General features: G+C 38.1%; 1 protein-coding gene and 1 non-coding gene across 5 annotated transcripts in view; both read left to right on the top strand.

The window, feature by feature from the left end:
- KCND2 (potassium voltage-gated channel subfamily D member 2) overlaps nt 1–15,436 on the top strand; it is a 291,609-nt gene that overhangs the window by 58,604 nt on the left and 217,569 nt on the right. The window lies entirely within an intron of this gene.
- Nucleotides 10,086–10,204, top strand: LOC115605973. The gene has a single exon (XR_003990773.1). It is a non-coding gene; the product is annotated as a 5S ribosomal RNA (ribosomal RNA).

Raw genomic sequence — 15,436 nt, 5'->3', positions numbered from 1 at the left:
TAATTTCAGTATTCATTTAAGTGTTTTACATGCCTGTCTTTTTAATATTATTTCCATGACTCATACATAAAGGTATCAGTGCAGATTCATAAAATTACTATTCAATGAGAATAGTAATTCTCATTTATCTTTAGCTATGGATCATTAACACAGCACTAATTAGGGCTAGATTCTGCCATGAGGAAAGTTGACAAAGCAATAGAAACTCCTTCAAGAAGATGAAAGATTTTTATATGGCCTTAGGGTTACTGTCCCTTAGAAAGAGACTGGCAGAGTTCGGTTCTGATCTGTGCTTCCCCCTTGATCCAGGAAGCAGTTGGCACTGCTTCTCTTGCTGGAGTTCCTGGCTCTGTTTCTGCTTCATTTAAGGTTGTCCAGTGCTCATCCACCAAGACTCTAAACATCTTCCAGCAGTACCTGATGTGGCTAGCATCTGTCCCATCCTGTGCAGTGCCTGAACCTGGCTCTGGGGAGGGTGCAGATGAGTGTGATGCAGTTCCCTGTTTCAGTTTGTTTGAGTTCTTCCTAAAAGGTAAGCTTAAAAGAAAAAACAAGAAAAAAAAAAAGTCAAGCAAGCAAAAACATTCTCTACCCACAGCTATTTGAGCTGCTGAATTTGAGATTTTTGCTTGAGGTTGGACATGATCTTTGTTCACTTCTTGCTCCTTTCTACTCCTGAAAAAGACCAGCAATGGTGACACAGAAAAAGCAGCTGTTTTCCTACCCCAACTCCATGGACACAGGTAGGCTATGTTTCACCCACTGCAAATGTTATCCAGGCACACTGCAGGGCTCACAACCTAGTCTTTAAATGTTTGATTTTTTTATTAATTATTTACTTGTAAATGTATCATGCCATTTAAAACCATGCTTCACTGAAAATCTGTCCTAAACTTTATTCACTCTGAGATGTGAAAGTAGAGGCATAATGCATAACCTTTAAAAGATTAAAAAACTTTCATCAGATTTCACTCAGGAAAACCCTCTCCCTTGCCTTTTAATACTTCAAAGTAGGTTGCCACTACACAGAGAAAGCATTGCACCAGAAAGTTTGTTTCCTAATCCTTTGACAGGCCTCCTAATTTTTTTCTCCAGTGTTCTTGAAAATAGACACACACACACACACAAAAAAATATCCGCAAACAATATAGCTGCCAAACTTAGCACTGTCAACAGTACAAGATCAGAGCTGTATGTTGTACTCTGGACCTGCAACTGCTGTCAAAGATCTTCTAGCCAGCTCTCTGCTTAAAACTGAAAGATTCAAAGGGAAAGTTGTTTGTTTTTCTGTTCACTTTTTAAAGTTGATTGGGCATTAAATCTTTCATTATGAAGTTTCTTTTCAGGATAAAATGTTTGGTTTCAATCTTGCAAAAAAACTTTTAATCTTTCAAAAAAAAACCCTCCAGCTCTTCACTTTGCTAGATTTGGATGGCATATGTTACCTTTTAGAGATATTCAGGAAGGTCCCCTAGGAACTGTAGTGTTGTTTGCCATTATTCCCTGGGGGATTTATGGAAATGCTTACAGCTATTCCTGCCTCATCAGTTATTTTCCACCCCGATTTAATTTTACTTATCTGTATGAAGATTTCATCTTCCTTTCATGCCATCTTCAATTCCCTCATTTGACCTTGTTTCCTTAGTTCCATTAAATGTTCCTGAAGAAAGCAACAGCTGTGCTGAAATCAGCAGAGGTGAAGGGAAGGAGTATATTCTTGTGCAATGTCCTCAGTAAAAATGGGAGGGAAGGAAAGAGAAGGTTGTCAACAAAAAAAAATTAACAGGAATTTTTCATTTCAAAACTAACCTGTTTTGTAAAGTCTCACCAATTATTGCCTGCACCTATATATAAGAATCTTAATACGAATGACATCACCTTTTGGATTGGCTTCAAGGGCATTTAGAAATGCCATAGTTCTTTTAATTTCTCCATAGTGATAGCAATTCTTTTATAAGCATTCAGTCTGAGTCTTGCTGACAAAGGACAATTTCTCCTCTCAATTAGAGAACAAACGGAAGACTTTTCAGAATTACATGTTCCATGGGAGGGTTAAATGGTATCTGTAGTCCTGACAAAAATTAGCAGAAATGTACAGCTGAAGTGGCAGAAATATTGGCATGGAGTGTTGACCAAGGTTTACTCATTACATACATTCATTCTTTTAGTATTTATGTATAGGAGAAGATGTGTTATTCTATGTTAGAGCTGTTCTTCATTATAGGCAAACACCCTCACTATTTCAATTTCTGCCTATTGCTTCTTGCCCTGTCGCTGGGCACCGCTCAGAAGCGTGTGACTCCATATTCTTGATTTCCACCCCTACGAGGTATTTATACACTTGCATAAAGTGTCCCTGAGCTTTTTCTCTCCAGGTTGAACAATACCAGCTCTCTCAGGCTCTTCACATCACTCACATGCTTCAAACCCTTCATTATCTTCGTGGCTCTTCACTGTATTTCCTCCAGTATGTCCGTGCCCTGCTTGTACTGGGGAGCCCAGGACTGGACCCAGCACTGCAGGTGTGGCCCCTCCAGTGCTGAGGAGGGGGAAGGGGTTACACCTTCAACCTGCAGGCAATGTGATGTTTTTCCTGATGCAGACCTGAAGAGGCTGTTGGCCCTCCTTGCCACAAAGGCACGTTGCTGGCTCCTGATCCAGTGGGACCTCCACGGCCTTCTCTACAAAGCTGCTTCCAAGACAGTCAGCCTCCAGCATGTACTGGTACACACCACTATTCCTTCCCAGGTGTCCCAGGTTGCTGACATCCCTTTGAATGTCAGCATAGCCATATGGTTCGTCAAACACTCCTCTCAGTTTTGTATCTTTGAAGGTGCACCCTGTCCTGTGGTCCAGGTCATCAGTGAAGATGTTAAAACATATTTTCCCCAGCGTCAGCCACTGGAGTATACCATCAGTGACTAGCCTCCATCAGGACTTTGTGCGCCTGACCACCACCTTTGGAGCTCAATGGTTTAGCCAGTTTTCAAACCACCTCACTATTCATTTATCTAGCCTATATAGCTTGTCTAGGAGGATTTTATGGGATACAGTGCTTTAAGTCTTACTGAAATCAAGACAAATATCGAATTCCTCTTGTATATGCACCGAACCAGCCATCTTATTGCAGAAGGCAGTCAGGAATCATAGAATCATAGAATGGTTTAGGTTGGATAGGTTGGAAGGGACCTGAAAGATCATCTAATTCAAACCACCCTGCCATAGGCAAGGACACCTTCCACTAGACCAGGTTGTTCGAAGCCCCATCCAACCTGTCCTTGAACACTTCCAGGGATGAGGCAGCCACAACTTCTCTGGGCAACCTGTTACAGTGCCTCGCCACCATCACAGTAAAGAACTTCTTCATAATATCTAATCTAAGTCTACTCTCTTTCAGTTTAAAGCCATTATCCCTGTCCTATCACTACATGCCCTTGCAAAAAGCCCCTCTTCAGTTTTCTTGTAGGCCGCATTTAGGTACTGGAAGGCTGCTTTAAGGTCTTCCTGGAGCCTTCTCTTATCCAGGTGAAACAATATGCTGACAACTTTCAATCACCTTCTTGTTCTTCCTATGTTTAGAAATGGATTCCTGGATTATTTACTCCATGATTTTTGCAGGGATCAAGGTGAAGCTTACTGACATGTAGCTCTACTGGTCCTCATTGCTGCACTTCCTAAAGATAGGCAGCACATTTTCTGTCTTCCAGTTATCAAAACTTCCAGCATTTGCCATGGCCTTTCAAAGAGTATTGCAAGTGGTCCTGCAATGACACTGGCCAGCCCCCTCAGCCCTCCTAGGTGCATCCCATTGGATTCTATGGATTTTACTTTGTTTAAATATTCCCTGATCAATCCCCTCTGATCCTCCACTGAGAGTAAGTTATCTTTGCTGCAGACTTTGCCTCTGTTCTCAGGAACCTGGGATTCCTGAAGTCTCATCGTACCAGTAAAGACTGAGGGAAGGAAGACCTTGAGGCACAAGGCCTTTTCCATGTCTTTTGTCAGCATGCCCCATCCAGTAGCAGGGCCATATTTTCCCTAGTCTTCCTTTGGCTGCTGGAGTACCTGTAGATACATAATGATGCTAGCTCAATTTCCCCCTTGCATTTCCTGCTTGTTTTTCTTTATCTAAAAATCCCAAAACAGAAAAAAAAATGTGGTATGTATTAAACAAAATATAAAAAGCTGTACTGAACCTCGATTCAGCTCTTTTACTCATGATCTAATATTATTGCACTGACTTTACTATAGATAATAATTAATTTCTGGTAAAATATAGTTCTTTGCCCAGGTATAATTTAGCAGCGCATACAAAACTTCAGGTATATGTAGACAGAATGCTGGAATTCCCTAAGTTATTTTTAAATTGTTGTCTTACACAACCCATTTTCTTCTTTATATTAGTTCATCTGAATAAAAACATTGTTTTATTGTTCTGTAAGCACATAATTTTACTTACTAGCCTTCAGGATCACAGACATTTAGAGTCTTACATAGCTTCTTAAAACAAAAAAAAAAAACCAGCTTTACTGACTCAAGTATAACATTTTGTCTGCTTGGACAACATAGCTTAAGCAAGCAAATCACACATTCTGGTATCTCCACTCTGAACTGTAAGGTTCTTGTTAAAGATATTATGAATTTCACCTGTAACTCTTTCATTATTTGTACCACACTCCAGTCTCTGCAATCTACTTGGCTCATCCCTATCATCCCCTTCATTTATGTATTACTCATATTCTGTCTCTGGTCTTTTACCCATATTTTCTACTCAGAATGGTCTGTCTCTATCTCTCTTTTCATCTCCACCTTTTTTTTTCTCTTCTTTTTCTGTGTTGGCCTTTCATTTTCAGAGATAACACCATTTGCTAATAGGCAGGGCTCAGCATAAATGCACATACTATCTTTCCCTACGGAAGAGTAGATAGAGAGATGAATAACATGGGATTTCAAAAGAAGTGTTTACATTTCCATACATTTAAAGCACTTTTCTTTACACAGTCATCAGTAGCCTGATTTCCAAAAGATACAGTGATATTTTTCTTTGTTATAGTTCCTTGAAATCAAGGCAAGGAGGTTGCTGGGTGGTTCTATTTTGTTAACCATTCCTTACAGTTTGCAGTGCTTACGAAGAGAGATTTTTTCAGTGAAGTGCAATGGTGTCAATTCAAATGCAGTTTCAGGCTGGAAATTTGTCCCAATTGAGAGTAGTTTCACTGGCAAAGGGGGATATTCTGTCTTTTCAGTCCTTACAGTGCTGAAATTGTTCACAATATATGCACACCATTTTTTTCTTTTTTTCAATAGGGAAAACTTATTTTTTTTGTGGTTCACTAAACTAGTGAAATATTTTAATCACATTTTACTAAAGCTCAATGAAATAGGGCATTACTCTGTCCTTCCCTGCCTTCTTATGTACTGAATTGTGCCTTATACAACTATGTTGATGTTAGTGGTTTTTATTATACCAAATTTGCAGCTCATTTTGCACAGAAGTTATTTTTTGCACAAAAAGCGAGAGATTAAAGATGAAGCTGTGTCCAGATTACTTGTTCTCAGAAGATGACAGATTGTTCTGAAGGTTTTCAGGAAATGGATGGTAGAATAGAAACAATTATGTCATCTTTCTTAGAATGACTGAACTTGCAGTTACAAGGCTAAGAAGTTAGAACTGGCTTGTGAGCTGGTGTAAATCATTGTACATCCTCCTCAGTCAAAGCTATGCTGAAGCAAGCATGATCCTTCTTACTGGGTGGCAGGATAATAATGAATTGCTACACCAGATTATTTTAAAGAGATTTTAAAATATCAGCTGCATGAAGAGTTTCAACAGAATTTGCACTAACCAGAACCTTTCGAAAGTCACTATCAAGGTGATGTGCCATACCAGACTATAACAACCCATTTATAAATTAACTTGAATACATAGAATGTGCCAGAACAAAAGAAATTAATATAAGTCAATACATTTTCACCTTGACATAATGCCACAGGAAAGAAATAAAGCAAAGTTAATCTTAAAATGAATTCAGCTCAGCCTACCAATTCATCAAGTGTAGCATCAAATAGGCTTTTGGCCTCACACAGGGTGTCCTGTTTCTTACCCAAGTCTAAAAATAAATGTCCAGTGACATACCTTCAATATCCACCAAGGGGATTAAAGGCAGACCCTTGAATTTGGATCTAGATTTGAAGGCAGGTCTCAGTCAGGAAAAAAGTCAAAGGTAGCTGAAGGTCCTTTTTTGTACTCATTTTGCATCTTTCTACTGCGCTGTTACAGTAACTTCAAATTCTTTCCCCTTTCATGCTTAATTCTTCTCTCTATGGCTGTGTAAAGATGTAGAGCTGGGCCCAGGTTTTACTGTAAAAGCAAAAAACTTGCCTTGTTTCTGAGTCCCCCATGTTCCCAAACTAGGAACCCATCCTTGTACCCAGCGGCCCTTCTATCTTTCTGCATACTTCAATTCTCTTAAAGCAAAACCTTAACCCAGTTTCTAAAACCCTAACCCAATTTCTTGTACCTTTTTCCAGCCTTTCTGGTACACTTTATATCACATCCTCTTTGCTTCATTTCTCCCCTTTCCTTGTGATTACCTAAAACTTCAGAAATCAGCTTGAACTTGCTACTGCTCGGGGCAATAGCTGAGCATTTTCTATGGAGGGGAACAGTGTCAAGGAGAGGGAGTAAGGCCAGAGACACAGGAATCAAAAGGTGATTCTTAAGCCATCAAACCACAGCTGCGTTTACTGTAAAAGCAGTGAGCAGACTGCTGATTGGGAATACAAGGAGCAAGTTCATTGTATATTGGAAGAAATTTTCAAGTGAGAGAAAACTGCATGGATTCATAAAAGACTCAATTTTCCAATGTTGAAACATGTTTTCCTGAGGTAATATCTTGCTAACTTTTTATTAGCCAGGGCTGCATGACTTGTTACACATTAACTCATTCACTTCCATAGCACCTCACTTTTGAATGTCTAGTAGGAGTACTTTTACAGGAAAGCGAAGTATTAACATTTACTGAAGATCAAGCAGATATAAACTTTGAACCTGGATATGCTCTCCCATATGGTGAGTAGGTGTAGTATTTAATAATTTCATCATCAGGTGAAGAGTACCACCACATTTTACTTGCTTGTTTTGCTGGAGTAAAGAAAGTACTTGGTTTAAGAGCCTGATTTCAATATCAACAAAAGAAAAAGGTTAATTAATAAAAAAACCTCAAAGTTAATCCTTTTATTTTTGCTTTAATGCTAGGTGTAGAAGACCTGCCATCCTTACTCCACATTTCATCTGCAGCTGAATTTTATGTTAGAAATAAGAAAATAGGATGTTTAAACCATAACCCTAAAATGACTAACATCAGTCTTATCTAATGCCTTGAGGCTTATTTTTATAGCTAAAACATCCAACTGTTCAATTTTATTTTTTTTTTAATTTACCAAGCCATTTACAGAATGCTACAGAATCCAGCTGGCCACCTAAAAAGAAATATAGAGAGGTACCACTGTTTCTGTAAGAACTGTCACACCATAGGATATTTTGAATTAGTGTTCATATATCAAGATTCTAAAGAGGGCTTTGGCCATTTACTGAAAATGGAAAGGAAAAACTCAGGCCTTCTGTGTGCATTCAAGAAGAAATAAACTAAATCCATAAATAGTTATTTTCTCCACCTAGTAATTATACAAACACATCTTTTATTTATAAAAGTGTTCTATCCTTGACTCCTTGGAGTGCTACATAAATGCTCAGAACAAAAATGTTGGAAAGAGGCCAGATGAAAAAACAAATTGACCATCCGAGGTAGAGCAAACAAGAATAATACACTCTAAATTAACATTGCTCTTCAATTCAAAAACTGAATTTCCACTCAGGAGTACAGTTCTGCTTTATGGGCCTGTTTGGATTTTCACAGTTTCTTTTACAACAAGCTGACGCATGTTCTAACACAAAATGCATATTCTCAGGACCAGATTATATTACAAAAGTCATCATTGTTTTGGGAGTCCTTGTTTGGAGGCATGGGGATTTTTTGTTTGCTTTTCAACTAGCTGGGAACGAAGATGAGAAAAACTGGAGGAATGGAGGCAGCTTTCTCTCCCACAATAGCAGTTACATTTAGTGCTATGTAATCTTCAGGATCATTAAATTAGTCTGTACATTTTTTCCCATGGCTGAAAGCGTACCATGCTTCAGCCATTGCATAATCCCCTTGCAAGTAAGCTTTGCAACTCAGTGAGTTTCTTCAGGATCACATATGTTAACAAGCATTGGCCTGAGTGACTCATAGGCTGCTCATGGGTCTTTACTTTAGAAAGAGAGGGTGAAACCATGGAAAAGTTTTCCCTACTGCAGAGGCTTTGAATTAATTTGGGATAATCTCTGTTTAGATTTTTCTAAGGAAATTATATCACATAGGATCTAATTGCTGACAGTGATGTAGATATTGTAGTCTAGACGGTTAAAGGTGCGGTACACAGTTCTGCATTACAGTGGCCTCACTATCATCTTATTGTGCCGTGAATTTCTGAGCCTAGCAAATAGCACAAGTTGAGAGTCATGAACCTCAGCCTGCCAGAATATCCATAAGGAATGCGGGAGACGTGAGATACTCCTTGCTCACCTGACCTGAAAGAGGGCCTTGAGCAAACGTGGTCTAAGAAGGAAGCAGGTGCCTTTGCCTCTACAAGCTAGAGTTTCTTGCTTGGTGGAACCATTGCTTTTCCTGTAAATAATAAAGAGTGAAAGACAGGTTTATGGTTCATCTGTAGAGCATTTCCCCAGGGAGAGGCAACCCAAGATTAAACCTCTGTGTCAATCGTTACAAAATTACTGTGACAAAACAGAAAGATAAATCTAAGCTTTAGCTTAAAAAATTCAAAATCAGAGGGGAGAGAATATACAGATAAAAGGTGGAAATTTGAAGCATAAGATGGCAGTGAAGCAGTCCTGCTGAAATTTGAGTGTGCTGAAGCCAAGCCAAGTGCCATTGATGAGAAGGTGGCTTTTGTGTGGCCCCATTCTGCGCAACCAGCAAAAAGGCTGACAGCCCTGCTGTATTAGCAGGCGACATCAGCATTCATATGAGGAGAGCAATGAGAGTTCGTATGCCTGTACTAATGTGGTCTTGAGAGCAGCTGGACAAGAGAATGGACAGTGCAGCCCATCCCTGAATCCAGTCCTTAAGAACAGATTTTAGTAATTGTTAGTGGAACTTAGGTTTTAATGGCACTGATCCACAAAGGCAAAAGAAGTTCTCCTTGATGTCCTTTCGATTAAGGTAACTGGTTTTCTTAGAGAATTTAAGCTTTTACTGCTGTTCCAGCTAGAGCCAGAATGGCTTTGTAAAAGCCTTCTTAAACTGTTTCCCTTTTTTTCTTTTAGCAATGTTATATAATTATTAATTAAAAAAAAAGTCACTTCTCAAATGTCATTTTTAGGAAGGAGCAACAAAATCAAAATAATAACATTCTTTTCAGGATCAATAATTACAATTAAATTACATTTAATTATAACAATTATTAAAGCTTTAGATTATTACACTCAGGATTAAATTACGTAGGTTGTCACGATTTCTTATAGCAAATGTCTTTTCTATCATGTCTTTTCTATTACTTTCTGTGTTAGCTAGATCATCAGAGTTGGCTGTTATTTGAAGGCGCCTTAAAAATTCCTAAATTGGATGTCCATACCTCTTTTCTTTGAAATCTAACTTATTCACCATTATCAAAGTTTACCTTAATACCTATTTGACCTACTATAAGAATCAAGGGATGATTAAACATGTCTTTCAATTAGTAATGTTGGTTTAAAGCACAACTAAAACACTATGTCCGTAATGCTTTCTTTAAAAACTTAGAACTGAATTAATCAAAAGAATTGTTGGGAGTTTTTTATGTACCAAAAGGTGGTAGAGCAAGATTTTATGTAGGCTAAAATTACCTCCTGTATGACATGGTTAGTTAAATTAAACCTAATGAACTGTGGGCTAACATTTAAAAATCCAGTTAACAAGTTTTTTCCCATCAGAAGATTGCTCAGAATTCATTAAATCAGTTTCTCTTTTTTTTTATTGTACACATCCTACGGCCACACCACCCTGAAAACGCCCAATCTCGTCTGATCTCGGAAGCTAAGCAGGGTCGGGCTCAGTTAGTACTTGGATGGGAGACCGCCTGGGAATCCCGGGTGCTGTAGGCTTTTACGAAATAGGATGTTCCTAGGACGGGATGGCTGTGGGTAAAACACACTCCGTATGTTTGCCAACATGCTGATCCCCAGCACAATCAGCAGGCAGGTTTCAAGGGTATTCAAGGGCCATGTAAAACCTTCAGAACTCTCAACTGCTGTTGCAAATAGGCTGGTGGGGGAACGGGGGGTGAAAGAGAATGCTTCCTTTGTAAGTTTACCCCCCGAGGAGAAAAAAAGATATGCAATTGCTAAAATATTTCATTATATACCTCCCAATGTATAGAGGTGATGGCCACGCTGGAAGCACAAACCAGACCAGTTTCATGATCAATGAGTCTATTGTATTACAAGTCATTACCATGAAGTACAGTGAAACAAGAACCTTAGCCCAGGCCCCCCAGCCAATAAACACTAAAATAGTGGCTGTAAGTAAGGTACAACATGCTGAAACTCTGAGATCAAGCGCAACAAGTCTGAGAGCCAAATAATCACCATTGTGACGAGTAGTAACAATGAATGCTTATCACAATGAATGATTAGACGCACTCTGGTCAGATCTGTCGTTATCTCAACCTTTCGTGCCCCACGTTGGGCGCCAAAAAGAACTGTTGTGGTTTGAGCCCAGCCGGTAACTCAGAAACATGCAGCCGCTCGCTCACTCCCCCTCTTCTTCCTCCCCCCGCTCCTGGAGGGATGGGGAGGAGAATCGGAAGAATGTAACTCCCACAGGTTGAGATAAGAGCAGTCCTGCAACTAAGGAATAATACAAAACCACTACTGCTACCACCAGTGATAATAATGATTAGTGAAATAACAAGGGGAGAGGATACAATTGCTCACCACCCGCCGACCGATACCCAGCCCGACCCGAGCAGTGATCTGGGCCTTCCGGGTAACTCCCCCTGGTTTATATACCGGGCATGACGTGCTGTGGTATGGAATACCCCTTTGGCTAGTTTGGGTCAGGTGTCCTGTCTCTGCTTCCTCCCAGCTTCCCCTCCTCCCTGGCAAAGCATGAGACTGAGAAAGTCCTTGGTTGGAATAAACATTACTTCGCAACAACTAAATACATCGGTGTTATCAGCGTTGTTCCCAGGCTGAAAGTTAAAAAACACAGCGCTGCACCAGCTACTAAGAAGGAGAAAAATGACTGCTATAGCTGAACCCAGGACAGTATTACAGAATCATTTTGCCATATTAGCGTCTGTGTTCAGACATCAACCTGTGAAAAGAGACAGTTATTCACTTAGTCAAAATAAGATGTAAGTTCTGAAGAAATACTATACTTGTGGGAAGTACAGTTTCTCATAATAATCTGTCATATTAAGTATCTATGTTTCAGTTATATGCCAAAGTTTTTTGAAAGACATTTGTTACACAGTTTTCATTGATTTATCAGTGTTCAATAAGATGGAGGAAGGTCTATACTTTTTTTTTTTTCTGCATCCTGTCCTGTGTTACTCTCCATAGTACTTAAGCGGTCCAAAAGTACTTTAACTGAATTATCTACCATTTATAACATAAATGTAACTTCTTTTTAAAATCCTCTGTCAATAGAGGCAATTGTTTTCTGTTATTCCATGTGTTTTTACAGGATGTTGATCTATATGCTTGACCATGTCTTCATGTCAGCCCACATCTTCAGATTAGCCCTAAGAAATTTATTTACAGACAAGCTTTACCCTTTTTTTTATACACTTTTGCTTAATTTACTTTTGTAGAAAATGTATTTTGCCTGTGAAACAAAGCAAGCTACTACAGCCCCAGACTGTTTAGTAGTCTAGTCATAAACTATTGTTTGCACAGATGCACATACAAAATGAAAGTTTAAAAAAATGGCTAAGGCTAGAACCATACCATACTTTGCACCTTGTGTATAGTTACCTTTATTACCACAGGAGGCACAAATGCCTCCAGTGAAAATGTTGGCGAGGTTACACAGGGCTTGGTAAGTCTGATGCTTTCTTAGGTACTAAGCTGGTCTGGTGAAACTCCACCAAGAAATTCCACAGATAGTCATGACAAAAGCAAGAGTCAAGTCTCCCTCCATGTGCATATGAGATCACAGAAATTGAAAAAGTTGAAGGAATTTAGTAGGTTCTACCATAACCGGTGAGGAATGAAATAAAGATGCTTATATAAAAAATTAGAAACTACAGGAAGTTGAAAACTGCATATTGTAGTAATTATTTCTACCTCTTTGATAAAATGTAATTTTTAAATTACTGTAAAGTCTTTATTGGTCTAGAAAATGCAAAGTAAAAAGATCATTAAATCAGGTAGCATGGGACTGGGCCTGATATCTGAAAGAATGTCTCCAACATTTTCATCATGTTTCCATACAATATACCTTTATAAAAACACAACTTGTGTTTTAAATTAATTTTAGCCCTTAGATACTGAAGAAAATTATCCTCATAATGCTGTATTTCTAGTATTAACATTCAGCACTGATTTTTAAAACATGTAGGATTCCAGGGCCAGCACACGAAACGAATGAAATTGTAAATATGCATAGTTCACTACAATAATTGCCTTTATAAATTTGAACATTTTTTGCACAAAAGGCCCAGCTTGCCTAACTACTTATGTTAATTCTATGTTCACATAAGGGGCTATGATTTTGCGTGGTTTGGAAATACTTCTTCCTAAAAAATAAGATCTTGATTTATCAGATGTAGAAAATAACATTTATTTCAGGAAAAACATAAAAGTAAGATTTAGGGCTCACAATATACTTTTAAAAGTCAGCACAATAGTGTGCTCAAATAATCCGGTGACTAACATACAAACAGAATGCTAAACACAAAAAACACTCTAGTCAAAATAATCAAACATCATAATTTAAAACCAGATAAACTAAACACTAGTTTTTCTTTTAACCTCTGTAACAGCTCTAAAACGAGATCTATTTTCCTTTTCATAACCATTCTGTTCATAACAAAACAAAGAACACAAGAGGCTCCTAAACAGATTAATGAGTCAGTGTCTCCCTGTCATTCTCAAGATCAAATCGAATTTCAGGCTTTTATGTCCCTAGTAATCTTGAAGTAGATCTTTGCATTTCTCAAAATAGAAACTGGGACAGAAGTTTCTGCGAAAGCCACATCCATACAAGCAGGCACAGGTTTATCAACAGAACTGGCATGTTATTCATGGTACATGAATCGGTACATGATTTATGCCTGTAACTTGTTTGAAGTTTGTTTTTTCAGCCTGTACCCCAGAATTATATAAAAAGAAATGTAAAAAAGCTTAGTGCTGTAAAAATTCTTGGCATACTTCAGCATTTAGCTTCATGTTTTAGCTTGGGGTTCATCTCGATTAAGATTATAGATATGGGTATAGATATTTGAGGTAAATCATCATAGTTTTCCATCACTGAAGAAGGGAAAAGGCATCTTATGAGCATGCATATTCTTTTTATTGCTCTTTGGAAGTATCTGTTTCTCTCCCTGGATTAGAAAGGGATCATAGATGACTGAAGTTTATGAAGCAACTAACTTTAGGATAATTAAAATAATGTGAAACAGATCCAACCCTTAGAGTGTGATAGGCTCTTGCACTGTGGATCAGTAAGCTTTACATTGCATTTGTTCCCAAGAAGTACAACAAGAGATACTGTCTCATCACCTTCTTTTATGTTTATCAATCATCATTTGGGGCTTTGTGAATTACTGAGTATTGAACTAAGGAAAACACAATGAAGAAATCAAAGTTGTGAAGTCAGTAGAAGTAAGCAAAATGGAGAGATGGTCAATTTAAATCTAGATTGTTTTAATTTTGTTTCAGTGTTCTGAGAAAAAAGATTAGGAATGCAAGAGTCAGAGACCAGTGGAGTCAAGAATTCTTTACTTGTTCAACATGGAAACAATTACTTTTAACTATGATGTGAAACCAGTTTTTAAGGCAGGCCTTTTTATTTCAAAAGGTTTGGATCCATCAAAAGGGTTTACAGCATAGTACAGGTTATTTTAAATTTTTTCTCTGTGTCCTGAAACATGAAGAGGTACTACTGATATTGTTGATCTTTGGTTTGTATTACAATGTAAATGTTCTTTTAAGAATGGAAAAAAAAAGTATATCTGTCATAATCCCTCTGTTCCTTTCTCTAACTCCACACCTTAAGGAACTTGTTTTCCTAGATTTGAACACATCTTATTTTGCTCAGAAGTCATATTTCCTATGCTCTGTAAAAGACAGCACCCAAACCCACGTTAGAGTTGCCTAAAGGTTTCCTCATTGAAACAGTACAATTGGTTCAGTGCTACACAAGCAAATAACGAATCTGACCTGAACTTCAAGGGTATCTAACTTGATAACTTTTTCTGCTGCAGAAACACACCACCATTGTTTACCACATGCAAGCATGGTACTATCTAAGCTGTGTGGACCTACGTTCTTGTGTAGAGTTCATGCAAGTAGACCCATGGCAGTGGTTTATGCAGTTAAGACATACAAGTAACTTTAGAAATGCAGGAAAACTTAAATCCCATCCTAACTAGGCACCTGCATGGAACTGAAATTCATAGCCTTGTAACCATCACATGGATGTATAAAAGTCTCTGATCCCTTTGAGCATGGATAATTGAATCATTTTTTCCTTTTAAAACATAAAAGCGTAAAAGGGATGAAGACAGTTTGTATGCATTTGCTTAATGCTGTGGTTCTGGTCATCCAAGAATGAGGCTTGGACTCCGAGTCTTGAGGATTTTCTCATCCTTTGTTTCTGGCTAAGAGTTCCTTTGGCACAATACAATGTTTCTAAAGCTAAAGAAAGAGCGAATGCCAGGAATGTCCATCTTTTGGGACATTATCCTGTATCTTCTGCTGTTAAGTACAGTGAAATCCAAACCAGATGTACTTCTTCCCAGACAACTCATTTTTCTCATTTTTTTTTCCCTTTGAATGACTGGTGTTAGCTGATTGATATTTTGATAAACACGTGAACTCTTTAATAAACCTAGCACATTAAAAGGATTTTTAGAGACTGAAGGGTGATATAATCATAGTTGTAATATTACATTTCTCTGCAGTAAATGGTTCATGTCTTCCACTTTAATCTGTGCACAAAATTTATGTCAGTTTAAGTGAACAGCTCATTTGTAGCTGAAAGTAAAATAAAGCTGAAATAAATGGCTAGTAAATTGTAATAGTCACTTACAGAAAGTAAGACAGACTCTTCTAAATGGAAAATATTTTGTTCCAAGAATACTCAGAAGGTTCAGCACCATAAGGTTA

The sequence above is a fragment of the Strigops habroptila genome, chromosome 3 (assembly GCF_004027225.2).
Source record: "Strigops habroptila isolate Jane chromosome 3, bStrHab1.2.pri, whole genome shotgun sequence".
NCBI lineage: Eukaryota > Metazoa > Chordata > Aves > Psittaciformes > Psittacidae > Strigops > Strigops habroptila.
This window is presented reverse-complemented; position numbering and strand designations above follow the sequence as displayed.